General features: G+C 46.4%; 1 long non-coding RNA gene across 1 annotated transcript; it reads left to right on the top strand.

Annotated features, from left to right (window-relative positions):
• Positions 1-291: 291 nt before the first annotated feature.
• On the top strand, positions 292-26,068 carry LOC146174710 (uncharacterized). Its single transcript, XR_014701958.1, has 2 exons — positions 292-692; positions 23,450-26,068. It is a non-coding gene; the product is annotated as an uncharacterized LOC146174710 (long non-coding RNA).

Raw genomic sequence — 26,068 nt, 5'->3', positions numbered from 1 at the left:
ACCCCTGTTGCACGTCGCGCCCTCTCGCGGGAGTCGGTTCTTGTCATCGCAAAAGCGGCCCGCTCTCCGGCGCCGGTCGTCACACTGCCCAATATTCTAGAGCACTATAACAAAAGAGAGGTTAGAGGATTGGTGGAAAAAGTCAAGAGAATAAAGAGGGGAAAAAAAGGGAGGGGGGCAGATACGGGCGAATTAGAAGCTAAAAATGGGGAAGAGATAAATATATTTCTTTTAATTTTTTGGCTAGGCGGCGCAAGCTGCCGTCCGATACAAAGGGCAGAGCCACTATCATCCATCCAACGTATCCGTTGCACGTTTTTGACAAAGGCGGGATTTAGCGGCAATGTAGCCGGAGTTTGATTTCTGCATGGTTCTTTTGAGTCATGCCCTAAAAACTTCGCCTGAGTGGTCCGAAGCTACATGAAAACTTTGTCGTGTCGCTTAAGCAGCATGCCAAGTGGAGTATGTATGTGTTTTCTATTGTTCGTTGGTTCCTTCACCATGCCTTCCATTGACCTTGTGCCTTCACCGTCAGTCACGTGTGCTGCGCTCTAGAGCATGGCAGTATGTTGCTGTCGGTACGCAGTACAAGAGAGGCTGACTGACAGCCGTCTCCTAATGTGGCATTCTAGCCCCTAGGAAGCAGCACGACGAGAAGATTGGAAAGAGTTCGAGCGACACCCGAACATCGGGTAAGCATGTCGTACGTTCTACAGTGGACCAACGTTGCACGTTTTTGACAAGGGCGGGAATTGGCGGGAATGTAGCCGTATTCTGCATGGTTCTTTTTAGTCATGCCCTAAAAACTTCGCCTGAGTGGTCCGAAGCTACATGAAAGCGTCGTGTCGCTTAGGCAGCATGCCAAGTGGACTTGTGTGTGGTCTGTTTTCTATTATTCGTTGGTTCTTTCACGGTCCGTAAGACAGTCACGTGTGCTGCACTCTACAGCGCGTTTCTCGCCGCTGCGATACTTACTCGCTAGAAAGCGAGTTCATGTAGACACCAACCGGGTCGAGTAATGGTGACCTCGCTTACTCGACCCGGTGGTGTTGAGTCCATGTATGCAGGGCTTCTGTCCGTAGGCAATACAAGAGAGGCTGACAGCCGTCTCCTAATGTGCCATACTAGCCCCTAGGAAGCAGCACGACGAGAAGATTGGAAAGAGTTCGAGCGGCACCCAAACATCGGATAAGCATGTCGTTAGGCGCTCTGAGAAGCACGCGAATGCAAAGGGATGCAAGTAGTTCCGTCTCGACTTGACCCCGGCTTCTGGAGTCCAATAGCAGTATTTTACTTAGTCTCAACCTTCATAGTAGCTGGCTTCTTTTTGTGGTAGACGTAGCCGGTATAACAAGCAAAACTGTTTATTTATACATCAGGATCTGATGTATGAATAAATACTGCTCTCGCCTTTTTGGTGAACACGAAAACCAGTTATAACACTGCCGCACAAGGAACTCAGTGTTGACAGGAAGAGCAGCGGTTGCTTCACTGCAAGCTGAGTGGAGGGAATGACAAGTACACTTTTAAAGAATAAGTTTTGGGTTTTCCTCCTTTAGCAGAGAATATAACAAGTGATGCAGTCCGCACATCACACTAGCACCGTCCGTACCAATGCCAACACATTTTGTTATGTCCAGTTTGCATAACTCAAGAAATGATTTCAGTTCCAGAAACATGCCGTTAGCAGATGCATCAGTGATAGGAATTAGTCCCAAAAACCTTGTTTGGAAATCATCTGCTTTCACAGAAAAGTACCGAACGACAACGCCGATCTCCTTTATACATGAAATGTCCGTGCTCTCATCGATGATTAGGGAGTAGGGCTGCTCTCCGATGTCTTCGAGTAGCATCTCACGGAAGGCTGGTCCAAGAACCTTTGTTACCAGCGCCATACATTTGGTGCGTCCTAATGTTAATCCGACCGCAACATTTGATTCCGGGAACGCACTTGCCAACAGCGGAGCCAAGTGATCTGCAGTACACAGCGACCTATGCATGGCGACATGCACTGCCAGACGCAGCTCTGCAACATTTAGCTGATTTGATGTTGGCTTCGAAGGCCCGGGCTTGAAGTGCGAGTCGATAGGCCTGGTTACAGCAGCAAACTTCATCGATTTCATGTTCTGAATGTGCTTCTGCCTAGTAATGTGGACCTTTAAGTCTTGCACGTGCGGTCTCAGCTTGCACTTGCATGCTTTGCAGTATGCCATGTTGATGGTGTCTCCGTTGCCCTCATCTCGCGAAGGCATGATCCAGCCTATTGAAAAAAAGAAGTAAATTGTGAATTTATGCCCTAAATCTTTTGCAGGCAGTAAAATCAGCTAATCGCAGGTGCTTACCTTTGAAATAATGGCGCCCGTTTTCGCTCTGCGTGGCCAGCGCCTCCTTTATTTAACTATGCCTGTCAGTTCCGGCGGAACACAATGGGACCGCCGTGGACGCCTCGGTTCACGCGCCGCTCGCTGCGTGGCGCTGCCAGCTGCCACTACGCCGCCGCTCAGAACGCTGCTGGAAGAGACGCGCCGCGCACGATTAGCTCTCCTTATGTTGATAGTTGAGTACGATGCGCAACATTTTATATAGTTTGTAAAATAATCTAACGAAGAACTGCTAAAGTGCTCATATTGAGTATAATTCAAGTGATATAGCAATATTATGGCGGGCCGTAGCCGCTGTGTCAGTAGCAAGCAGTTTCGTTTGCTCGTTCAGGTGTTTTGTTGCAGACTCACTGGGAGAGGCCGAAATGTAAGGCCATGGCCTCCTCTGTTGTAAGGCACAATAATCGCCATTAACGGTACTCCTCCTCGATTTTGTGACTTGCCACACTTTTGTAAAAGCTGAGCATGCTGTCCACCTATACTCCGTTTCATACATCAAGTGCAACACTGCCAAAGCTACAGCTCTTGTTTGCGCTTTCCGCATCCGCGATAAAAAACAGTGCCTGCTCTTGACGAGAGGAAATAATAGTTATTTTGTCTGCAAGCTTAATACGTCTTATATTTGCCATCAACTTCATAAGGAGCACCTTTTTCAGGGACAAAAGATCAGATTCGGTGAATTTGTATGTTTTGTTTGTCGTTTTCGTTCGTGTCACGTTTTCGCTGCCCCGCAACCTTACCAGCTGTGCCACTAGATGCCGCTGGCTGTGCCCTCCGCATTGTGCATCTCTTTTCGAGAAAATGGTTCTTCGGTGCGCATCCGCACTGCGAAGATGTCTAGGCATGCGAATCAAGTTATTGCAAACGTGTATGCTCGGAATAGAATCCCGTTTCCGCAGGAACCACTCAGCCACAAAACGAGCGCGTAGTGATACGCCTCCTTTTTTTTTTCTTGCGGACTACTTGCGTAGCTTTCGCTGCGTTGCACCTGATGTATGAAATGGAGTATAGGGCGAATATTTCACGACTGCTCTAAATAAAAGTTTCTCTCCCATGGCCTAAATTTTCTGACAAGTCAACCACATGGGGCAGTTAACAATCACTATTTATTGCCATCTCAACATGTCAAGAATGCAACAATTCACATGATTTGCTACAATTTTAGCAGCTTCCTTGACAACGGCTTCTTTGCATACATCTTGGCAACTGAATCCTTGTCGGTAATATTGAAAGCATGATTAGTCAGCAGCGGCTTGATGAATTTGCGGCACAAAATTTCAAGAAACATCTTCCTGTGGCCTGGTTCTTCATTCGTACACATCAAGATGGGGACATCTATAAGCACGTCAACAGCATGTTGCACACTTGTTTCCAGAGGTTTGGATATAGACTTCCTGTAGAACAACATAATGTCTACAAACCACTTGAGACCTATTAACACAGAAACCAACTCCTTGGTTGGATACTTTAGTCTGCCACGGTCTTGGTAAGCAATCAGCCCATCAACAGGGGCGTTGCCCTTTGGTTTTTCCACGAGCTGAATGCAGCTCTCGCAGCTTAGCCTTTCTGACAGGACTCTGGCCAGATATCCGCCAATCAGGGCAATACTAGCCACTTCAAGGTTGGGGAGCCATGGTGTAGCGCAAACGTCCCACAATCTGTTTTTTGCTGCTGATGGGAAAAAATCCTTGCTTGTAGAGCTGCCTTTCTGAGTGTCTGCACTGGAAACTGCTACATCAGTACAGAATGAGTTCGAGCTGTTGACGTTGCTTCGAACTGATGCAGATACAATGCCAGTCTTCAACATCTTCTCAAGTCCACAGAGTACACTCTTCACATCCATGGCATCATTACACCCTGCTGCCCTTCGATGGAATCCGAAGAGTGCTTCAATAGGATCACTCGAGAACTTCAGAGTGAAAACAAAGATGAACTTCTTTTCCTTTAGAAGAAAACGAATGCACTCTACATTCGATTTTGTTGTCAGGACCAGTGCCTGGTACGTCTCATTGGTAAACAAAATTGTCAGGTCAGCTGTTTTTTCTCTGCCTTTCAACGTAGTAAAGGAAATCTGCTTCTAGCCGCTGCAACCTCACGTCAGCATCACTGAAATGCCGGCTGTCAGGGTCGTTCCTGTGGATGTGCTGCTGTGTGTTGCTGACATCCATCAGCGTAAACCATTTGTGCATCATTCACATAAATTCCACAGTTGGGCCCACTGACCTGAACTCCAAATCACAGGTGTGGCCAGCTTGGTCCTTCAGATACTGCAGCGCAGCTGTAACTGGCGGAGAGAAGATTTGCACTGCCTGTCTCACACTCATCTTCTCAATATTTGTTGTATAGAGATGTTTCCGTGTTAAGTATCTTATTGGCTTCACAGTCGACCCTCGCTGCATCCTGTACAATTCTTTCAAAGGGGCTGCCGAAATTTCCTTTTCACCACCTGTGTCCTTTGCAAGAAATTGTGATCTGACATTCTTAATAATGTGCGATTGTTCAAAGGCAAGGTAAAGGCGTCTTGAAGGATCCGCTGGATGTGGAGCAGATATTTTGGCTGTTTCCTTGCTTAGAATGTCCATGACGGCGACGTTTGTTTTGTGGTTGTCGGTGACAAGACAAACTATTTCAAAACCGAGTCCCTCTGTCTTCCTGACGACGTGAACAATGGTCTGCACCAACTCTGGTCCCGTGCAAGCTTTAGTAAAAAAGTACCCAATAGGTATCTTGAAGCGTGTTGACAGGCCACAGAGCAAGAAACAAAGCAATGAATTTGCTAACTGATCACTGTTATCTGGTATCAGATGCTCCAGATCAACGCTCATATTGACATCGCCAACAAAAGCATCTCGTTTATTATATTCAAGCTTTTGCTTGATGTGCATTTCATCAACCACCAAACTGCACACCTTTGCTTGTGGTGTTGTTAGGCTCTGAAGCTCTGTCTTGAGCCGGCAGCGAACCAGAGGGCTGAAGCCAATTTCTCCAGTAGCCGATCCAATATACTTTTGCAAGGTGTTTCTGCAAGGCAGACGCAGAAGATGTTCAGACCGCACATACTCATAAGCTTTAGTAGAGAGATTCCTCAGAATCGTGCAGTATCTCACGGTTGTCTCAGACCATGTTGGCCTCTTCCTACCGTAATTTGAAACCTGATCCACAATGAATACAGCCTTTGCCTTATTTTGGTGCGCATCGGCGACAACACCAACAAAGGCACTCACATTACAGTCCTCCTTCAGCTTGCGGAGTTCTTCTTTGTACCTATCAACCGTCTGTTGCAACCTGACGATCTGTACCCAAAGGGCTCTTTCTTTAGCTCTCTGTTTTCTGTGATCTACGAAGTTGCTTGAACTTGTGGCCCTGTCTGTCTGCGTTGAAAATGTTCGTTTCGCAAATGCCGCTGTTCTGTCAGTTAATGCTTCGATGCGCACAGCCGTCGCTACCGCGCATACTGTGTCAATCAAAGTTGTAGCTGCGTTTGAGCATGTTGGGCTGGTGATTGGCGACGGTACAAAGGCTGGTGGCGGGACAGCAACTGATGCGGCGCCAGGGCAGCTAGGGTCTTCATTATCGTCGATGGACGTGTGTCATCGAAGCTGGCAGTAGTTGCTACTTTCCATATTTTGCAAGCCTTCTCATGGCCGCATTCGAGCTGTAGAGCGCGCTTTCAACTACTTGCATCATTGCGTACCTTGGCAAGTGCAGGCTTCATGTACGAGGGGTAGCACGGGTACACGCTGGGCACCGCTCCCTTGTTCAGTTGCCGAATTTTAGTATTCTCCCTGAAATCGGAGGCAAGGAAATGCTTACTGCACACAACGGAGCAATTCGACGTGGTGTTGGGCTCCCAGTTCTTACGCGAGATCACCTTTAACCACGGCTGACGCAACTCAAGGTCTGCAGGAATCTCGTGGAAAGATACACCCGCGTCTTTGTTCCTTGCGCTTGAAGTGCACATTGGCATGCAACAGTACCTCATGATGGACACTTTCAGTACACAAAACAGAAGCAAATAAAACCTCACAGCATCTTCCTGCGCACATTGACACCTGCGATTAAAAAACTGCTTTGTTTACCTCACGCGAACGCGTCTCGCATGCCAATGCACACCCGGGCCGCACGGGACGCTAGTGTCAGCCGGCAGCGCCACGAGCCGCAAGCGCTTGCAAATAGGAAAGAGGGGTAGGAAAGGGTGTGATTTGGCGCGAGGGGCTCTTTTGACAGGCATAGTTAAATAAACGAGGCGCTGGCTTGGCGCGGTCGCCCATGCCGGGGTCTCCCGGCGGTCCGCCTGGTTAGCTTGGGGCGCTGTCGTCAGTGGCGCCCACAACATCCCCCCTTTCTTGAAAGGTTTGATCTCACTGGTCCAGGTGTTCTGGTCGCTTGCAAACACATCCATTTCTTGTGGTGCTCGTGTCCTGCAACGGTTGCAGGTGTCTTGCTGTACGTCTTGCTTGTCCTCTGTCGGTTTGTACAACGTAGGACCTTGGTTCTGATGTTGGCTGTGTTACCACGCCGTGTGATGCAGCTCCACCGAGGATGCTCACGACTGTGCCTGGTGGTAAGCGCTCTCGGCTCCGTACCTTGTGCCGGATGTCGTATGATCTTTTTGCATGAGCTCTGTAGGCTTCATAATTTTGTCTGAATTCGCTGTCGTCCCACTTCATGGTTAGCAGCTTCGAAGTGGTTGGTACTGTGGTGTTCAGATGACGACCCATTAAAGGCCCACTGTCCATCCTCCGGTCGAAAATATTTTCTTCCCCGGTGACTGTGAGACTTCGCCCCTAGAATGCGAGGACACAAAATGTTTTTGAATAGAGTAACTAATAACGCAGTTACAGCCACAGCAATCACCCGATTCTGTCATGCTTCTCTCCTTCCGTTCCCTCGCAAAGGTTTCTCACTCTCCTGCCCAAGGTCGTCTAGCCTCCGCAAGACAAATTCCCCTTCCTCCTCCGCGTTTGGCGGGAGGTAGGGCGTGGCACTCCGCAAGCGCGAAAAAAAAAAAAAAAAGGCCGAGGGAGCGCGTGCCGCTGGATTCAGTCTGGCCGTGGCGAGGGAAAAGCGCACAGCGAGCGGTAGACACTCATCCTTCTCCCGTCAGTCAGCGAGACGGACCAATGGACGTCGTTCGCGGTATGTATGTCATTACTGTGGCTTGACGGGCCAGCGCAGGAAACGGGGAAGCTGGCTTCTCGAAGGAGAGCATGAGAGAGCTTTGAATTGTATTTTCGATGCTTTATTTATTTATTTATTTGTACCCTCAGGGCTTACAAGAAGCGTTATAGAGGGGAGGGGCTTTTGCACATCATTATATAAATGAAATACAAACAAGATGAACATAATTGCATCGGCAAAATAGAGACAAATGAGTAATATGGCAACTGAACAAAATAGATAAACAAAAACAGATAGCTTACAGTATGCGAAAGAAAAGGAAGTAAGGAACAAAACCTAACAAAAAAAAAAGTTTTCATATAGGAATAAACTCACTTTCTGAAATATTTGTTAGTGCTTTGCGAAAATGATCGGTGTTGGTGATAGCAACTAAAGACGCAGGCAGGTGGTTCCAGTCGTGACAGGTCCTTGGCAGGAATGAATATGAGTAGGTGACTGTGCACTGCGAAGGTACATGAACTTTGAAACGATGATCCACACGTGGGGAGATATATGACGCTGGTGTAATGAAATGTGACTTAAGTATCTGGTTATGATAGTAGATTTTGTGAAAAAGGGAAAGACGTGATAGTTTTCTACGGGAAGAAAGAAGGGGAAGGTTAAGCGCAATCTTCATATCAGTAACGCTAGCAGTACGATTATAATTGTTAAGCATAAAACGGACAGAACGATTTTGTACGCTTTCAAGGATTTCTATTAGAGTGGCATATCCTGGGTCCCATATTGAACATGCATATTCGAGGATAGGCCTGACATTTGTGATGTAGAGTTGTTTTTTTAGAGGTGCTGGGGCTAGAGAAAAGTTATGTTTGAGATAGCCAAGAACGCGGTTAGCTTTCGATGTAATGTATTCAATGTGTTGATTCCATGTGAGATTGTTAGTAATATGCACGCCAAGATATTTGTATAAATTAACCTGGTCAAGTGGAGTATTATTAAGTACGTAAGTGGAGCAAGTTGACTGATTTCGAGAGATTCTCATTGTTTTACATTTTGAAGTGTTTAGTTCCATTAGCGAGATCGCGCACCAGTTTACAATGTTATTCAGATCAGATTGTATTCAGATTGTATCGTTACTGCTTTCGATCTTGTGGTATATGACACAATCGTCAGCAAATAAACAGATGGAACTTGAGATTTGATTAGGAAGGTCATTGATGTAAATTAAGAAAAGCAACGGTGCTAAAACGGATCCTTGAGGTACCCCTGAACCGACTGGTACCTCAGAAGAGTCACTGTCATTAGTGGTGACATACTGCGTGCGGTTAGAAAGAAACTCTCGAATCCAGTTTAAAACCAAAGGATCAATGTTTAGTCTGCCGAGTTTTAATAAGAGTAGGTGGTGGTTAATTCTGTCAAATGCTTTCGAAAAATCCAGAAATATACAGTCGGTAATAAAGCCAGTTTCCAGAAATGTATTAAGATCATTGCAGAATGTTAATAATTGAGTTTCGCAAGAAAAGGACTTTCGGAACCCATGCTGACTGCTATGAAAAAAATTATTTGATTCCAAGAAGTTAGCGAGATGTGAGAAAATGACGTGTTCAAAGATTTTGCATGGAACTGATGTCAATGAAATAGGTCTATAGTTGGAGGGGTTATGTTTGTCACCGGATTTGTGAAGAGGAACCACCTTGCCTGTTTTCCAGTCCTTCGGTAAAGAGCTATTGTTAAGGGAGTTCGTGAAAATTATGCTTAGGATAGTGGAACTATATTCTGCAGTGCCCTGCAAGAATTTGGACGTAATGCCATCGATGCCGCACGAAGATCTTTTTAGATTGTTAATAATCGAGTGTATACCAGATGAATCAAATATGAACGGGTCCATTGGAAATAAATTAGGGGAATTGAAAGGGGGAAAGCTGCTAGAGGATGCGGAGCTAAATGAATGGGTGAAAGCAAGGTTAAGTACAGAAGCACAATGACTGCTTGGTATTACATCACCTGATTCGTTAGTGAGGGTTATAGTTTGATTATCGTGGCTTTTCACGACATTCCAAAAGCGCTTTGGGTTTGTTTTAAGTAACGATGGGAGGGTGGTGTTAAAGAAATTAAGTTTTGCTTCCTTCAAAGCTCTGGTGTATTCTTTTGCTGCAATGGCGTAAGCGGACCATTTGTCAGCAGTCGGCGATTTTTTCGCTGCTCGGAAACGCCTACCTTTGGTGTTTGATGAACGGTTAAGGTGTCTTGTGTACCATGGCGCGTTAGATGATTGATAGACTTTCCTTAGGGGAATGTATGCTTTTATTAGGTGTAACGCTTTACTTTTAAAAGATGCCCATAGGTCATGGACTGATGCATTAGGATTTAATAAGATGCTGTCGAGAAAAGAAGAAAGATCGGCATTGATAGCGGCAAAGTCAGCTCTATTATAATCTCTGATAAGTTTCAGGCGCTTGTTCCTTTTAGAGGCTGGTACGGAAACAGAAAAATGCAACACGTCATGATCACTGAGTCCGGGCAAGTGGATCACTGGGGATGTAATATCAGGTGATGACGTTAGTATCAAATCAAGTAAAGAATATGTGGTAGAAGAAACACGTGTAGGATGATGAACCAGTTGAGATAGATTGAAATCTAAGCAAGTGTTAAGAAAGCTAGTAGTTTCAACGGAAGCCGGCTTTGCAAGTGGACAAAAATGAGTCCATTGAATTGAAGGGAAGTTGAAATCGCCCAGAAGGAAAACTGGTGTACCGGGTAATCGTACCAGTACTTGGTTTAAGCTGTCATCAAGATCTTCGCAAAAACAGCTGTTTGAGTCAGGCGGGCGGTAACAAATTCCAAAAACGATCTTTCTAAAACTAATGGTTAAGCAGCACCACACCATTTCTAAATTGGTTGATATATTCAAAAGAGCACAGTCAATGCAATCATTCACAGCAATGAGGACACCACCACCTATTCTCTCATTTCGGTCACAATAATACACATTGAGTTGTTTCTGGCACTGAAAAAGTTCATTGTTTGCAATTTTATTAGATAACCAAGTTTCAGTTAATAAGATTATATCAGCATCTGTGTCATTGATTAAAGCGCTCAGACTGTCTCTTTTTGGAACGAGACTGCGAATGTTGGTGAACAGAATAGATAGTTCTGACGGTATGCCGCCACCCCTCGCGTGATCCTAGTTCGCGGAAGAGTAGATGCGGCCTGATCTGGTCGCCCTCGAGGAAGCAGCACCGGCATTTGGTGAGACAGTTGGGGGTTGCAAGAAAGTTTGGTAAACAGAATTCTCAGAAGCATTGAACATGTAGCACTTATTATTTGCATACAGCCTTTTGTACCGCAGTTTGAAGGTTGTGTTTAAGCTAAGGCCGAATTCCACCAACTTTTTACGAGCGTAGCGAGTTGATGCAGAAAAATCTTCGGTCATGCTTGTGCCACTATCCTTCAGTTCGGATCGTTTAGAAAGAGAAGTTCTTTTGACTTGTAGCTGGAAAATTTGGCAATGAGTGGTCGATCTTTGCCCGGTACATATTTACCTATTCTGTGCGCACGAACTATGTCTTCAGACGTTAAGCTAATGCCCAGTTTGTCACAAGCCATAGCGATAACTTTTTCTTCGGACTGACGAGAATTCTCAGTTTCTGCGTCCGATATACCGTAAAATAACAGGTTGTCCCTTCGGGACCTGTCTTCGGCTTCGTCAAGACGGGCACGCAACTCACCTGCTTCTTGTTCTACGTGACTTAGCGACTCGCGTGCGTTAGCTAGTTCTTGCTGTAAATTCTGAAGAGTGCCAATATTATTTTCTGCAATCTGCAACCGCACGTTGATGTCGGTGACAGCGGCAGAAACTGTCTCGTGGGAAACCTTAAGTTCCGCTATTGTCTGTGGCATATTGGATTGGTTAGCCTCAATTCGGATACAACATTCGTTTGTATCTTTGACCATCTGAAGCAATTCCGCCATGGCTTTATCAGGCCCTGGATTTTCTTCAATATCACCGCAAAGCAATAGCAGCAAAGAAGAAAAAGGTACAAGCAGCGCTTCTGGGCACGGAAGCACAATCAAAAACGGATCATCTGACTTTAACATTTGCTAGGCAAAAGAAGGGGATGACCAACCTGCATGACAAAAACGATGAACCGTGAGTCCTTCATCCTGTTTGAGCTTCCGTGCCCACTGGCGTGGTAACAAGCGGTACAAGCTTTTAAACCATCCGCTATCACACGTGTCGATGTCACTGACGCTGGGCAGCGCTGCTCGATGTCGAAGTAGGGAATGACGCTGTTGGGGCAGCCGGGCGCTTCGCTCTCTGACGCACGTGAAAATGCAGTGTCGATGCAGTTAAAAACTGGGCTCTTTGAAGTAAAACAGCAGCAAACCATTGCCACTGAAGAAGGCGTTCCAAGATCCTGGTAACCGCTTGATAGGAAGCCGAGCATCTGCATGACAAAAACGATGAACCGTGAGTCCTTCATCCTGTTTGAGCTTCCGTGCCCACTGGCGTGGTAACAAGCGGTACAAGCTTTTAAACCATCCGCGATCACACGTGTCGATGTCACTGACGCTGGGCAGCGCTGCTCGATGTCGAAGTAGGGAATGACGCTGTTGGGGCAGCCGGGCGCTTCGCTCTCTGACGCACGTGAAAATGCAGTGTCGATGCAGTTAAAAACTGGGCTCTTTGAAGTAAAACAGCAGCAGACCATTGCCACTGAAGAAGGCGTTCCAAGATCCTGGTAACCGCTTGATAGGAAGCTGAGCATCTGCATGACAAAAACGATGAACCGTGAGTCCTTCATCCTGTTTGAGCTTCCGTGCCCACTGCGGTGCGTGTGTCACTGTAGCATTTTGCACAGACTATCTCCGGTACCTGATCAAAACACTGGGCTCCTTTGCTTAAAAGGGCCTTCCCTGGACAGTTGCCATTTAAGAGTTCTCCTGTTGAAAACCCTTCCATGCTGGGTGTGGCCCTGTAGGCAAGCAGCACTTCGTGTATGTTGGAAGACTTCCTCAAAAGCTGCTTTGCTGTCTGCACAGCCCTCTCAGCCATACCGTTGTCCTGCAGGTAGTAAGCGCGAGGCTCCCCAGTGATGCACTAGTTCTTTGTACTCTGTGGAAGTGAACTGCGGCTTGTTGTCTGTGCAAATTGTCCGTGGAACACTGTACCGTGCAAACATTGGCTCCAAGACTAGGGCTATGTTTTTTGTAGCTGTCCTCGGCAGCTGTTCTAGCTCGAAAAATCGGTAGTAGTCTACTACTACAACATACTCTTCCCCCTCCAGCGTGAAGAGATCCATGCCAACTGTGTCCCAAGGGTGTGCCGGCAATGGGGTTAGAAGCAGGGGTTCTGTTTCTGGCTTTCTGTGCTCTCTGCAAGTTGGACACTTTTCCACATAGTCTTCAATGTGCTTGCCTATGCCTGGCCACCATATGCATTCTCTTGCCCTCGCTCGGCACCTCGTTGTGCCCAAGTGGCCTGCATGGAGTTTTTCCAGAACCTCTACTCTGATGTCTGGCGGGATGATTATTCTGTCGCCTTTGAATAGCAGGCCATCAACGAGTGAAACCTCACTATCCACCTCGACGTACCTTTTCAGGTCAGGTGACAGCCCATGCACAGTTCTCGCGCAGAGGACTCTCGAGCGTTCTTTCTTTGTATGCTGGTTCCCCAGATGGCTTCCGGGACAGAAGGTCGGCTGTGTGCAGCTTTTTGCCGGGAGTGTGGGACAGGGTGTAGTCGTACTCCAAAAGATGCATCCTGAAACGTTGAAGGCGAGGACTCAGCTTGTCAAGTTGTTTGATCGTCAGCAGCGGTATTAACGGCTTGTGGTCAGTTTCCACGTGAAAGGTTGATCCCAGCAAGTATTTGCGGAAATGTTTGCAAGCCCATGTGATTGCCAGAGCCTCCTTTTCGATTTGGGCATATCTTTGTTCTGTATCCGTAAGGGAGCGTGATGCATATGCCACAGGTAGGAGCTTTTCGTGCGACTGCTGTAGAAGTACAGCCCCAAGACCGTATGAGGAAGCATCCACAGACACTGTGTGAGGCGACTAAGCATCGTAGTGAGTGAGAATCTGCGTCCTGCTTAAAGCTTGCTTGAGTTTGTCAAAACTCTGCTGCTGAGCTGGGCGCCAGTGCCAGTCGGCGTCTTGGTGGAGCAAGTCTCTGAGAGGCTTCGTAAAGTCGGCTAGCTCTGGAAGAAATTTCGCTAGGTGGTTTGCAGAGCCCAACAAAGACCTGACTTCTGACACATCACATGGTGGGTTGAGCTGGACTATGGCCCTGACCTTTTCCGGGTCGGCGCCGACTCCTGTTGAGTTTACGACGTGTCCTAAGAATGTTACTTCTGTTTGTCGAAAGGAGCACTTGTCGATGTCGAGGGTAACACCTGCATCTACCAGCTTCCTCAGCACCAGCAGTAGGTTGGTGTCGTGTTCCTCAGTTGACTTCCCTGAGACAATAATGTCATCTTGTAGACAACTCGCACCATCTAGTCCTTCGAGCACACGGAGAATTTCTCGTTGGTAGAACTCTGGCGCTGTGGAGATTCCTAAGGGAAGCCTCAGGAACTGGAACCTGCCAACTGGTGTGATGAAGGTTGTGTATTCGCGAGAGTCCTTGGACAGTGGCACCTGCCAGTACCCTGCTCGTGCATCTAGGGGCTGAAAACTGTTGCACCTGCTAATTTTGCAAGGCACTCGTCCACCGTAGGCATGAGCACACGTTTGCATATTATTTGTTGGTTGAGTTGACCATAGTCCACGCAGATGCGCAGCTCATTGTTCTTTTTTCGTGCGACAACCATTGGGGAAAACACCACTCGGTTGCTCGCTCGATCTTCTGGATGACTCCCAAGTCTTCCATCCTTTCTAGTTCTTTCTTCACAAGTGGAAGCAGTGGAAGAGGCACGTGCCTAGGATAACTGACTGCGTATGGCTCAGCATCCTTTTTGACTTTGATGCGGGACTCAGTCTTCATGACTCCAAGCCCAGACGTTAGCTTTGGGTATGACGCCAACAAGTTGGGGACATCAATTGATTGTGCGAGGGTTTCGTCTAGCTCAAGAGGGCGCTGTAGAATCCCAAGTGATTCTATAGCTGGTCGACTGAGCAGCGGTTCCTTTGATGATGAAGACTGCTTCTTGGACTTCAGTGTTGCGCCAGGTGACTGTTGCATCGATGTAGCCAACAGTGGCTGTCGCTGTCTGGCCTAGGCCTATCAACAGCTGTTGCGTTGACCTGATGGGTCCCATGACGGTTCTGTCGTACTGGTCGTGTGCGATTGCAGTCATATCCGCGCCGGTGTCGACCTTGAAGGTAAAAGGCAAGTTGTTCACGGTAGCAGTAATCCTCCACAGCGTGTTCACTCCCACTTTGATTTCGCCTAGATATAGCTCTCCAAGATCTTTTGGTCGTTGTCGGATACTCGAGGTCTCGTCCTTCGGCTTAGACATGCAGACGCGGGCGCTGTGGCCTTTTTTCCCACACTGGTTGCACGTCTTGTCTATCGCGGGACACTGTGTCTTCGTGTGGTCACGCACACCACCACACCACTTGCGGCGTTCGTCTCCCGTCTTGTGTGTACGTTGAGGGTGCGACTTGAAAGGCACCTTCGCTTTGTTCCGGCGAGTTTTGACGTTTCTGGCCGCGAACTTCTCCCATGTCGAGAGCTGGCTGTTCGATGGAGTGAATTTACTTGTGTTTAAGTTTCATGCTCTCTGAATTGTGGGCAGCTGTGATTGCTTTTTCGAGAGTGAGTTCTGCATCAAGCTGCAGGCTCTCGCTGAGTTTTACGTCTCGCAAGCCGACCACGAGCCTGTCCCGAATCAGTTCGTCTTTGAGAGTTCCGTAATCGCATCTTTCGGCCATCTTGAACAGTTCAGTCGCAAATGCGTCGACGTTTTCATGCTGCTCTTGTTAAATTGCGCTCTCTCATAGATGACATTCTTTCGAGGTAGGAAATGATTTTCTATGAGTCGGTAGCGTTCCCACCTGCGGTGCCATCGTGTCCAAACTTCGGGCTTGCGGAAATCGAGCTTTGTCGGCAGTTCCACGGCGAGCGGGTTGAACGTCATTCGCGGAGTGCCGCTCGCGCGCTCTTCGTTCGCGCCGCTAGTGTCTGGCATGACGCTGTGGCCGCTTACGTTGGGCTCGCTGTCCTTCTGGGTGTCATGCTGCGTTGGTTATCCCGCCGCTGCCACCATGTGGTAGACGTAGCCGGTATAACAAGCAAAACTGTTTATTTATACATCGGGTAATGGCGCCCGTTTTCGCTCTGCTTGACGGGGTCGCCCATGCCGGGGTCTCCTGGCGGTCTGCCTGGTTAGCTTGCCGCTTGGGGCGCTGTCGTCATTGGCGCCCACAACACTTTTCTTCTACCCTTTCCTGTTTCATTTCATCGCGAGCAGTCACTGCAGAAAAAAAAAAAAAGAAAGAAAAAGCGCGATGTTCAGCTTATTTCCCATTTTGTGCACCTGCTCGCTGTTTATAGAGCCCTGCTGCTACACAGGAAAGCCTACTACCCTTCACTTGACTGGCTATGCGCCGTGTTACTCTGATGCAGTGCGAGCAGACCAGACGCTGAAAAGGACTCTCGACGTTTTTGCGTATGCTTCATGTGTTGGGACACTAGTGTGGGGGAAGAAAAATGCGACCAAGAACTGAAAGTCTGAAGTTTTGTTATTTTTGTGGGAGGCCTCCTCACTGTGCTTCTCACAAAGTGTTTTAGCTTCAGTCTCCTGAGGAAAGTGGAAGATAGCTGCTAAACCACCTTACAGACAGCTGGGGGCAGAAGATGGTGATCACTACATTTGTTTCATGCAAATTTTTCTTTCAGTTTGTATGGTTTCTTTTGTGCCTTTCCCTTGGAGTAGACTTGCTTGGGTGCTTTATTTTCTTCCCCCTTTGTATCCCTTTGGCCATATGCACTAGATTATTTGCGATACAAGAGAACTGAAGCTGTGACATGGCATGCTAAAATTAGTGTCCAGACCAGCGGTGATACGGCAGCAGTACTTTATGCCATTTCACCTTTGTTCTGTATTCAGTAACCGCCTGATACTTACCGTATGTTTGGCCATTGGGGTACAATGGTTTAAAGGCCCACTGTCCACCCTCCGGTCGAAAATGTTTTCTTCCCCGGTGACTGCGAGACTTCGCCCCTAGAACGCAAGACCGCAAAATGTTTTTGAAAAGAGTAACTAATAACGCAGTTACAGCCACCGCAATCACCCGATTCTGTCATGCCTCTCTCCTTCCGTTCCCTCGCAAAGGTTTTTCACTCTCCTGCCCGAGGTCGTCTAGCCTCTGCAAGACAAATTCTCCTTTCTCCTCCGCGTTTGGCGGGAGGTGGGGCGTGGCTCTCCGCGAGCGCGAAAAAAAAAAAAAAGAAAACGGTCGAGGGATCGCGCGCCGCTGGATTCAGTCTGGCCGTGGCGAGGGAAAAGCGCGCTGCGAGCGGTAGACACCCATCCTTCTCCCGTCAGTCAGCGAGACGGACCAATGAACATTGTTCGCGGTACGTACGTCATTACTGTGGCCCGTCGGGCCTGCGCAGGAAACGGGGAAGCTGGCTTCCCAAAGGAGAGCATGAGAGAGCTTTGAATTGTATTTTCGATGCTTTGCGGCGCGCGTGTCACTGTAGCATTTTGCACAGACTATCTCCGGTACCTGATCGAAACACTGGACTCCTTTGCTTAAAAGGGCCTTACCTGGACAGTGGCCCTTTAAGGACATCGAACATAATAGCTGATGTCAGAGCACCAGAAAATGGTGCAGTTGTAAGACGCCGGAGTTCTCTGGTTCGAACCCGTTCACGGCGGCTGCGTTTCGATGGAGACGAAATTAAGTGGCGTCCGTGTGCTGTGCGATGTCAGTGCACGTTAAAGATCCCCAGGTGGTCGAAATTACTCCGTAGCCCGCCTCTACGGCTCCCCTTTCTCTCTTTCCACTTTCACTCCCACCTTCATCCCTTCCCTTACGGGGCGGTTCAGGTGTCCACAGAGCAAGTGTGACAGATACTGCGCCTTTCCCTTCCTGTGAACCAATTATTTATTATTATATGAAAAAATGGACAGAGATGTGTATGTAGTGCTTTGATTAATGATTGCAGGGGTCAACAGTCCAATTTGCAGGAAATGGAGACTTTGGAACAAAACAATTTCATGTCAGTCAAACGTTGACTAGTTAAATGAATGTTCACTTCTTTGGTTAAAAGTGTATTGCTACGTGTACATGTAATAACCTTCTCTTAATTTACCAGAGGCTTCTTTCTGTGTTTTTTCTAGCTAGTTTAGCAGGTTTATTTTGTAAACTATGAGAGATTTGTGGGCTGGGACAAGCCTTGCAGGTTTTATTGCGATAGTGTTAGAGGTCTTGTAAAATTCGTGCTACCATTCCCCATCATGAAAAAGCCTTATTGGTCAAGAGGGGGTGTAATATAATCGGACATTACATCTATTGACGCTGCAAAAAGAAGGTAGTTAAAGGGACACTGCAGCGGTTTTCAAATGTACCAATACTATAGGCTTTTGAAGTAGATTACTTGTTGATCATGCCTGTGAAGTTATTCTTTCGGTTATACATATAACACCTGTACAATCGTCGACTAAAAGCGCACAATTGAAATTTCCCGCGCCCTGCGCGACAGCTACAGAGGTGGAAAGCGGAGGGAGAAACCTCGCTTCTTCGTCCGTTGTGACGTCACCGTTAGGAGCCGGAGGCATTCAGAGCCAACGGAGGGGGTTTTCGGGGTGCACTGTTCCTCGTTTTGTGTACGTTACGGATGTACGAAACACGCCAACTTAGTGTTGTGCACCTGGTGCAACACAGCTCTGCGTGTGTTCGGATGCACGAACAGCTGTGGACGCGAAGATGGGATCTTCCATTGTATTAAAAGCTCGCGGCGCAATGTGGTGTTGCTGAGAAGAGAGATAAATTCAAGCCGACCAAAGGAAACATTCTACACGAAGCATTTTCGTAACTGTGACCACATGAAGTTTGTTTCTAATGCGATTTCTATAGGGCTTTGACAAAAAGGCATGGCTGAACCATGACACGGTTCCATCTGTTTCCTTGTACAAAACAGTCCGGACAGTCATCTGCGATCCGTTCATGGACTGCTATCTCATGATAGGACGATCAGACAGCATCAGCGCATGGTTGTATTCGCATGTCTTTTTTTTTTTTTGTGCAAAAGCTTCGCGCCACGGCTTCTGTGATAACCATGGACAACGCATCAGTAGCACGCTCTGATGATTTTTGCGAACTAGCAGATGATTAAGAAGAGTCACTGCTGTGTCGAGCTAGGTTGTGAAGACTGCGAGATCTTTTCCAGCACGGCACGTGCCTGATATGTTCGTGGAACCCTTTCGGGAGCATTATTAGAAGATAAGGAAGGTACCGCTCAGCTGGGTAGAGGCGCATTCAGGTAAGGAGCGCAAAGAGCGAGGTTTCCTTCGGTGCGTCCAAGCAATCAATCATCAAAGTTGTTCATACATGGCCTTGCGATTTTGCACTTATTGCTGCCTCGTCATTTTACATAGCCCTGTCTTGTTTGGAGATGCACATTAAGTTGGAAATGAAAACGACGAAGCTCTTGTGAGAAAACACATTTCAGAACACGGCTTTCTCATGAATGTATGGGTGCGGAGGAGCTGCAGCCTGGCTTTCAACATAGGTCAGCCGTCAATTCACTAAACGTGTATTGTGACAGTACGATAAAAAGGAAAGGCTTTCAACGTCTGCTAAATGTCGTATGACTCAAGCAGCATTCTGCGCGCATTTGACTTGGTCTCCAGCACAATGGCCCCGTCAATGCCTTGTTGTATTGCAGAGCTCCACAACCACGCTTCGCTTATTGTTCATTTGTCTGGTGGTAGCCGTGTACTGCTTCACCCTTTCTATAACATTCTTCGTTTGACAAAGGTACCACGACTGGAATTCACAGCAGGATTTGGTACACCAAGCTTTGAGTTCATTTTTCACAACAATGACCTTTCGGGCGGGGCAAAATGCCTGAGACGGAGGTAGTCGGCTATGGCATTGTTCGCTGCCCTTCCTTCCCAGGAAAATGCGGGCCGAGGTTTCGCTGAGGGCCATGTAGTTTCTGCTAATAATGAAACACACTATTTTTCAAAATACCTGCAACTAAAGCAAGTTTTAATGCCAAATCTACTCTCCCCACAACGGAAGGGCTGCATCGTTTGTGGGCGTATCTTGTACAGATACATGCGGTAAAAATCCTTATAGTCATTCGTGTGGAAATGGCATGCCATAATGATATTCACAAAGCCGCAGAGAGCTGCGATCAACCCAGCGCAGCGAAGGAGCTGCATCGGCAGCTTCGCCGCTCCTCAGAATGTCGTCGCGTGACGTCTTGGTCAATCACGGACGGTGGCGCGACCCGCGGTGAGCCCCGTCGCGCGGGCTGCGTATCTGCTGAAAAAAAGGCTATTTCTGCTTTCTTCTGCCTAATTTAATCTGATATTCGAGCTCGCAGCATGAAAATGGCTTTCTGCTGAAAGCCCAACTTTTGCAAAAAGTGCTGCAGTGTTCCTTTAAAGGGTGTGGTGAACCTCTGGCCCTTCAATGGGTGCACTACCTAAGTGCCATCAAGAAGAATTTGTTCAGTGAGCAAAAAAGGCCTTGTACGAGCACTTTACCTCGCAGTGTCAACTGCATATTAGATTGCCATAAACTGTTGCCTCAAGAGTTCGGGTTGGGTTGTGGTTATACGGGGCACACAACAGCTGCACTGCTCAGGGGTAGAAGTGCTGCTCCAATTGCTCCATTCTGCTCCAAACTGCATTCCCTGCTCCATCCTTCTCCAAAAGGTAATATTGCTCCAAACTGGCTGTTTTGATGTTCTCCAATCAAATTTAGCAGAACACGGGAACAATGTCATTGCACTAATGGCAAAGATATAACACACCTTGCACTGGGCTTAATGCAAATGAAATTTTTGTAAGGGAAAGAAGCATGGAGCATAATAAATATTTGTTCGCAAGTAAATTTAGTATGAGCCAGCGGTGATTGGAGATAATTGCAAAAAGAAAATGCACTGTTAATGTGACATACAACCTCCTCTCAGCCTTTTGAATCTCTGGTGGAGAGAAGCGAGATCAGCAAGCGAAGCAGGAAACTCAAACTACTGTGAACCGTTAGGAAGGAAACTTGTCTGAATGCGAAAACTGAATGAGGTATTACAATGATTCTGCTGTGAAAATAAGCAGGTACTTCACCATTGAATCTTTTTATCAATGACAAGCTTGTCAGGCCTACAGCAGAAAAAAATATACTTGAAGTGTTATGGGTTGGTACGCCAAAGCTGTCAATCACTAGGAAGTTTCTCAAGATTGCCGGAAAGGCATTCGGGGTTTATCACCAAAATATTAAAAATGACCCCCGGCATTGCTCAAGCAAAGAATGATGAACTGTTGGCAGGAGGGAGTGAAGTAAAAAAAGCTGTAGGATGGAAAGGCTACCCTTTAATGCCATCTATCTATATCCCAAAACTGCTCCAAAATGACCGAGCCTGCTTCCACCCTGTAGAACCTCCTTCATATATACAAACAGTCAAGACGATCAAGATTGTGCTGCAATAGTCTGCGGTCCCACTATAGGCAAAAAGCATGGGAGCGGCAGTACTAAGGTCTGAAGACTCCTTTTTGGCAGACGAAATATCCCTGTGATCGGGCATTTATCAGCCCTGGATAGGATCAAAAAGGGTCATATAATACCCCATATCTGGGGGCTTTAGGTGTATTCTAAATAAGCAAAATAAAGTAGATATGCAGAAGATAGGAAGCGCAAATGTCATTCCCATTAATCTGAACTCCAAACTAGTATCACTGCTAGAGGGCATCGAAGTGTAGATTTGACATCTGAATCTATCAAGTCAAAATAGGTAAATGCTAACTAGGTCAGACTAGATGTTCAGTTATGAAGTGTGTTTGCTGCTAGTCTTTTCCAAGTTTTTGCTGTCATCGGCCTGTATTGCATATCTACATGTTTTGGCCGTTTGTCTTGTCGGAGATGAGTGCGAAGTTGAAAGGCATTGAACTTGCATAAAAAGGAATCGGATTTGAGATTTTATATTTCAGAAAAAGAAAACTGCAATTATCAAATGCGTTTCACCGTAGAAACCAGCTCCAAAACATAATTCAAATGCTTCAAAACTCTTGTTTCATTGCTCCAAAGCTGCTCCAAAATGGCTTTACTACTGCTCCTAAAGCTGCTTCCAAATGCTCAAGCCTGCTTCCACCCATGACTGCTCTTTGTTCACTCACTGTCATTTTAGCCCTGTTGGCAGTTAGCTGGAGCTATTTAAATATGAAGCAGTGGTTATGTTGTGTGCTGAAGCTGTGGACATAGTTACGCTGTTTATAAACTTGAGAACTTGCTGGTTGTCGGATAGCAAGATGAGCGACTGTAAAAGCCATGGTTTGCTGGCATGCTGTGTTTAGTCGTGTGTTCACATATCTTGCCATGGGCTGATGAAGGAGAAGGAATGAGCCTGACTGTTTTCCTGAGTGATCACAGTTGTGCCAGTAATGTAATGCAAGATCTTCACCACGTTCCTTGTGGGCAAGAGCATGTGTTTAAAGTTTGAATTTTCCTGTGCTTGAAGTTGTGGCATTGTCAAAGTGCGGGAAGAGAAAATTGCAAATGTTTTTGCTATGTCATACCTCAGAATTTCCGTGCGTTTTGAGATCAAGAAAAGATGAGCATTTTTGCACATGTCGATGTGACATCAAAGCATCTCATGGTGGCAAAGGTGATTTGTAATTGAAGCTTAAACTAGAACTGAATTCTGCTCATCAATGTGTAATACAATCCTGCAACATCTGTAGTCACATGTTTTGAGCCAAACTACTCCAACAGACTTTTGAAGCTTGCAAAATCTATCCCCGGTTCTTAAACTGTGAATAATTCCTGGAACATCTGTTTTGGCTTTTTGCATGGGAAGTTCGCCTTCCGAGCATGGTTTCAGCAAACAACCTGTAGGGGCTCGCTTCATCTGAGCCATGCATATGAAAGCATTGAGATAATTCAGTGGAAGCTTGGTAGGTTAATAAAGCACAAGAAAGGCTTCCATTGCTGTCGTTTTACCACAGTGATGGCACAGAGCATTGTTTTCCTGCTGTTGGCCAATTTATTACCCTTAGACAGCATCTTTATCCAAGATTCCCCTACGCAAGAAGCAGTCTTCACAAGTGCTCGCCACCGCAGTCATATTTAGCCTCACATGCGCACTACCATTCACGCATACTGATGTGCTTGCATCGTCTTATCTGTTCCTCCAAACTTGGGCTCTCTTCCTTTGCGGTAATTCGTGTCCATTTTTTTATCCGGTGCTCTAAACCAGGACTCCCTTCCTCTGCCTTTTTCTTTGCCTTCTTCCCTGACCTGACACATCCCCCCTTCTCGGTTCTTTAATTTCCAATTCCTTGTGTAACTCCATTACGGTGAGCCTCGCTCGAAGGAGACAGTTGTAGAAGTGCACAGCTCCCCCTTTTCATCAGTACTTTTTCCACTCTTCCAACACCATGACAGTCACATGTATATTGGTGTAAGTTGTAGCCACAAAGCTTTGCCAGAAGGTGTCGTGTTTCCGGAACGAAATTGTTTACCATGTTCGCCTAATTTGAATATTTTTGGTGGTCTCTGCGACTTCGAATGGAAAATATGTTACTTTGCATTACTAACGTTGATTGTGGTCTCAGGAGATGGCAGCACTGCTACATAGCTGCTCATTTTCCCTAATGGTTATAGGTGTTGGTTATAGTAGTTATAGGGAAGCCATTCAGGTGAAATCCAGATCTTACCTGGGTAAAAATTGTTGCGACATTATGGTTCCAGATTGGCTGCTGTTTCATACGAGCTCACCCCAAAATCTTCCCTAGTGGCAATCAGTGCTTAGTTAGATGTGTATTGTGCAGGGTTGGCAACGTCTAGTGTCATGGAAAATCCGTCTATTTCTTGGCTGGGTTTGGAGTGGGTCATCTGCAGCCAGCTTCGCCCAGTGCACTTCAGGTGAGACAGCCTAGATGAGCATCCCTGTTAGGTGAGTGTGCACCTGCAATAAGTCTTGACTAGCCTTGTCTCTTTATCTGGCTAGTAATGGGTCCATCATTACCTTTTTTGTTGGATCAAGTACCCTTTGGACGCTCCAGTGCTGTATTCAGCGACAAGGATGGCACGTGGTCAGTGATTGAAGGATCAAAAGATTAGTCAGTGCAGGTATTGCTAGTTTGGTGTGCATTGTTGCCTTGTTCTCACCAGGGTAAAAACTATAAACATGGCTGTTTGATTTCGTGACCCGTCATTCCAAATGCTGTGGCAAATAGAAATACTTAAGTGGAAGTAAACAATCTTCATTGCATATGAAAACACTTTTCAAGGAATTCAAATCAAGTGGGCAGTCTGGGCGAATACTAGAAGTAAATAGCAGTTGATGTCTGTTAAGTCGGGTCCATCACAACCTTTATTAAAACTTAGTCTGGCCCCAGCCGTGACAACAGTAAAAAAAACACTTTACTAGCACAGCGCCACTGGCATGCCACACAAGTCTCCCGCTCATAGTTGCCAGTCTGGAACACCACTCACACCACACTACGGCAGTAACGTGCAACTGCCACACTACTAAACTCTGAACACAACAGTGTCAGATTGTTAAAGGTACTTACCTAATTGGTTGGCAACTTGTTGTACACAGTTTCATATTCTGGAAGTATTTTTTGTTGCCGAACCAGACGCCCGAGCAAGTTTTTCAACAGGTGGCGCACATCTGCAAGAAAGTGGTCGGTAGTCTTTTCCACCTGGATGGGGACAGGTGGTCCATGGACGGCCATATATTGTGGCCATGACGGCCTGATTACTTTCACCCATGTTTAAAGTAATGCAATCCATTGAAAGACCAATGCCTTCACAGCATCTGATGTCAGATATGGGGTCCAGTATCTTTTCTGTGACAAAGGAATCAGCTGAAATCTTTCATTTATTCAATCACATTTCATTATTTGGCTTTTGTGCACTGATGCAGCGTTTAATGTATCTTGCTGTTGTTAATGTGGTCTTTCACTGGCAACATGGGAGGGCATAAAAGTCCATAACTGCTTTTTGGAGTTCCGTTTTCATGCTACTTTTTTACATCTCTTAAGGGGGGATGCAGGTCTTGGAAACAATTTTTCAACATATCTTGTTGAAACATAGCATGCAAGTGTAGAATAGAATGCTGATTTCAAATGCACATTTACATTTCAAATCTCATCCCAAGAAGGTATGGCTAAATAACTCCTACTTTATTTCTTAAGGGCAATTATAATTTCCCATTGAAAAAAGTTAGTAGCATGCATACAGTTCAAAAGGTCCACCGCACATTCTAACACTTTCCTTAGAATAAATTTTAGCTAATTACTGCCACATACTTTTTCTTTCCGACATAGGAATTAGCTTTAACGTGTGCAGTGGACCACTTGAAATAGAGTAAAACCTCATTCATCTGGATCTTATTAACTCGGAAATTCGGTTAACTCTGACTCTGTGCAGTCCTGGCAAGTCTGTTCAAAAGGTCCACCGCACATTCTAACACTTTCCTTAGAATAAATTTTAGCTAATTACTGCCACATACTTTTTCTTTCCGACATAGGAATTAGCTTTAACGTGTGCAGTGGACCACTTGAAATAGAGTAAAACCTCATTCATCTGGATCTTATTAACTCGGAAATTCGGTTAACTCTGACTCTGTGCAGTCCTGGCAAGTCTGTGTATAGTTCAGTAGCGGCAGTCGCTCATTATCTCGGAGGCATTTACCCGCATATCGGTTAACTCTGAGAACTCCGAGGATAAGGACCACCGGCTTTCCTGTATTACCGTGCGATACAGCATGGAAGTGAATTCACAGCGGGCGGGCAACGGAAAACCTACGTGAAGCGAGTCTGTCTGCGCACTGCTCAGCGAGAACAAAAACAGCTGTAAAAAAAAAGCTGAAGGGCATGAATTGTAGTAATGAAAGCGGATCATTTGAGCAGTGGCTAGGTGGCACTGGTGACAGCGCGCTTCAAAGGGAGAAGCCATATTATCGTCAGGGCGGCGAGACTGTATTTTGCTGTCCCGTGACTGCGATAGCTGCACGCCTGATTTCTTTGTCCCAATTGTTTGTGATGCGACGGTGACAGCGTGCGAATCATGAAAATAAGCTCCCGTTGCTCTGTTCATCTGTGTTTGGGACCTGTTGCCGCTGCCATTGCGCTCCATGACGGCGACCTCCTCTCCAATGAAGCGATGACGATGTTGCCGTCGCTGGTATGCTGACCGATGACAACATATTATCGGAAGTTCTCGATGAAGACTGAAATTGTTCCGGCAATGAAAGTCATGAGCAGTCGTTTCAGCGATGTCGCACTGTGCAAGAAGCCACCGAAGCTGTCGCTGTACTGGGGGAATTTTGTTGGATTACGTGACAATAAGCGTGCGTGCCACAACTTAATGGGAATGAAAAAAATTGCTATCAGGCAAATTGAGATGAAGAAACAAACAAAAATAACTCATTTTTTTTT

This window comes from Amblyomma maculatum, chromosome 11 (assembly GCF_055883805.1).
Source record: "Amblyomma maculatum isolate TAMU_Amacu chromosome 11, ASM5588380v1, whole genome shotgun sequence".
Lineage (NCBI taxonomy): Eukaryota > Metazoa > Arthropoda > Arachnida > Ixodida > Ixodidae > Amblyomma > Amblyomma maculatum.
This window is presented reverse-complemented; position numbering and strand designations above follow the sequence as displayed.